This window comes from Nicotiana sylvestris, chromosome 11 (genome assembly GCF_000393655.2).
Source record: "Nicotiana sylvestris chromosome 11, ASM39365v2, whole genome shotgun sequence".
Taxonomy (NCBI): Eukaryota; Viridiplantae; Streptophyta; class Magnoliopsida; order Solanales; family Solanaceae; genus Nicotiana; species Nicotiana sylvestris.
The window spans coordinates 27,435,199-27,438,662 of record NC_091067.1 but is presented as its reverse complement, the minus strand read 5'-3'; positions in this window follow the sequence as shown (position 1 = coordinate 27,438,662).

Here is a 3,464-nt window from a genome sequence, read left to right as displayed (position 1 = left end):
AATGCACCATGGGCCAGCAATGTCAATTGCTAATGTCTTCAATATTGGCCCAAAGATCTTTTCACTCCCTGGCATTACACTTGGCATACACAGCAGTAACATGAATATCACTCCTATCTTTGTCTTTAATACGTAAAGTGAGTTGTTGATCCTCGTTTGCAGCTATATCCGCCTGACAATTCCAGAAATACCATATTTGGCCATTGGTATTTGCTAAGAAGTGTTAAAAGCCCAAGAAGTTTTTGTAGTCCTCAATCTTTCTACTATCAATGAAAGGTTCAAAGATAGCAACAAAGTCATTTTTATTGATGTTGATCAATTTTTTTAATATGTGAATAGTCTTTTTGGACCTTACCCCTCTAATATTCCAGAAAATTGCACTAATAATAGAAAACTAAAGGTTAGAGGTCCTTATTTTAGCTTCTTTCCTCTGTGGAACAGGAGTGTTATTCTCTATGACACTTTTTCCTTTTCCTCTTTTTCTGCTTCTTCCTCTATCATTAGGTGAGCAATTACCATTTTCAGTCTCCTCTTCATTTTGAGTATTTCCTGAGTTCCCTGCATTTCCTCTTTCTATATCTTTTTTTGGTTCTATATGTACTTCATCGAGCTGCTGTTGATTTACTCATTCCTCCAAATTTTTCTGCTTGTCGCAACTAGAAGTATTGTTACAGCATAAGTCCACAACCAATTGGATTAGTGGTGCCTTTTTGAGCTCAGTGTCAATGCTACTTGTCTGAAAGTTTTGGAGTCTATGTTCCCTCTCCCTTGTTTCAAATGTATCATCTTCACATTGTTCTCTTCTGTCATACATTTCATCTTGTGTACTCTCCAGGTGCTCTTGGTCAGAACTCAATCTTTTTTCTTTATTTTTACTAGAATCACATCTGATATGCCTCCATTGTTGCTCTCCACCATTTCTTATGAAGTAGTTGTGGGCATTACCTTGTTAGGCTGCCTTTTATGAGCTTCCCTTACATTGTTGGTCAAGCTGTTCTCTTCTGGCATTGTCCCTTTATCTTTGTCCAAAACCCCTGTAGAAAAATTCTTCTTGCCTTGATTTTCCTTTGCTTGTTCATCATAATTCGATTTAGTGAACTCTTTAAGCAATTCTTCAACTACTGTATAAGGGGGCATTTGTATTTTGCTTTTATTGTTCATGTTATTCTTCTTCTTACTCTTTCTTTTGCACAACAACAGGTTTGAAAAGAACTATACTTTTTTTGTGCAGCATTTTTTTTCTTCTTCTTCTGTTTACACTTCTTGTTGATTATTCTCCCTTTGCCGATTGATTCATCTTGTTGTTCTTCTTCTTGATCAGAGTTCTTCTTCTTTTCAACATGTTCTTTGGCTCTTTCCTCGGCGTTTCTTTTTTTTTTCTTCCTATTTCTATTAGTGTTGGGAACTTGCCATTGATTCTTGTCATTAACTTCCTTGGTATTCTGCCCAAGACTAATACCCTTGTTAAAGGTACTAGCTTATCCCCTTCCCTTATTCAGCTGATCCACTTGTTTTGCCTGACTCCCATTGGTTTTACTAGCTTTGATTCTTTTTGATTCCCAGCATCTCCTTGTTTTTTTTTTCATTATTGGCATTCTTCTCTTCTGATTTCTTATTTTTGGCTTCCTTTTTCTTTTGCCTTTCCTTCTCCAGAATTCTACATTGAACTACTGAATGGCCCAAAATCCTGCAATGTTTACAGTATCTTGGAGCTCCCTCATGCTCCAATTTCTAACTGAATCCCTTAAGAATGTTCGATTCATCCTCCTGCCCAACCCACACAGATTGAAGACGCGACTTTATTAGATCCACCTCCACTCTAACCTTGGCCATCCCTGGTCAAGTTCCAAGCCGTGGTGAAGTCCATTGATAGAGGAACACCAACTGGGCTCAAAATCTACTTTATGTAATACCACGTATGGCAGTGAAATGGAAGACCCGGCAGAAGTACCCAAATTGGTATTGTTGGGGAATCCTTCTCGGTCTAAAATCTGGAGTCCATTTTTGTAGCCACATGACCATTCCATCAATTTCAATAGATTATCTGTACCATACAGTTTTGCAATCTTGGTTGTTAGTAACATCGATGAAGACAGTGCGGAAATCACAGGCCCCAATTTTGACCTCTCCTTTAAGAGAGATTTTCTCTGCAAAAACAGACCTAATCCTCTCTATATTTGGGCGATTTCTTAGAAACTTGCCGATGACAGTGAATTTACATTCCCCAGCCATCACACCATAGTAATCAGTAGATTTAAAGATGATAGCGGGCATACCCTTATGGGTAATGCTCCTTGCCTTGACATTCGGATCCCCCAATCGTTTTACCTTTGGATTTTGCAGGAGCTGCTACTGCAGATGCATAATCGACCTTCTAAGGAATTTCTTTCTCAGAGTTGGTCGCCATCATAGTAGGGGAAGTGGGAATTATTTGACGCACTGGGTGCCCGTCGGCGTGCCCATTAGACGATGCGTAGCACCACTTTCCCCAGATTGGGAAAATTTAGTTACCTTTGGGGGAAATAACGTTTATTGTACGGAGAGCATTTTATTTTTCTAGTGAGAGAATTTTTTTATAAAAAAAAATTGATACTATTGTTGTGCTTCACCCAATGATTTCCTAAGCCAAAGACCTGCTAAAAAAACTCCATATATTTGCAACAATTCAACTCGTTGTTTCAAACATTTAATTGTAAATCTAGGAAATAAAATGAGCTATGAGTTTTAAGGCAAGTTTAGAATCCATAAATTTTAAATTCTCGATCCGCCTCAGTCAAGAGTGAGCCAATCAGGACAGCCCGGTGCACGAAACACCCTCCATTCACGTACTGTCCAGAAAAGGGCCACATTCTAAAGGGTATGATGTAGGACGCCTATATACTCTTATAAAGGGAAGAGTTGGAGTAATGGTAAAGATAATTGAGCTTCAGAAACCTTAGTTGCACCATATAAAGCTTGCATCAATAAAGTACCATTACTTACTCTTATCTCCTACTATCTTTGGACTAGTACTGATTTGAAGCAGCCGCAATATATAGCCAGATCTATTCGCAAAGGCAACTTGTGGATCGGACGTACACCATTGCAAACCTAAAAAATTCTTGAAATGGCAGAATGTTTCTAAGTATTTAAAAAATCACAAACCTTCACAACTAGAATCAGCTAAGATCGCTTGAAGTATTCATGACAAATTAATATTACTCGACGCCATAACTGTTAGGGTTTTATCCTGAATACTTAATCTATTAGGACTCTCTTTCTTGAAAGAAGGGAAAAAACTCCTAAAAGAAATAAATTCTGTAATATGCGATATTGATATTTAGCTTAAAGTATATATATATTTATATGTATATCGCTTCAAGTTTTACTCGGGTTTCATGGATTTCGAATGTAAACTGTATTGATTTATATTAATTCGGGGTATTTTTATGTGTAGGAATCATCCGGAAGTAATTGGGGGCGAA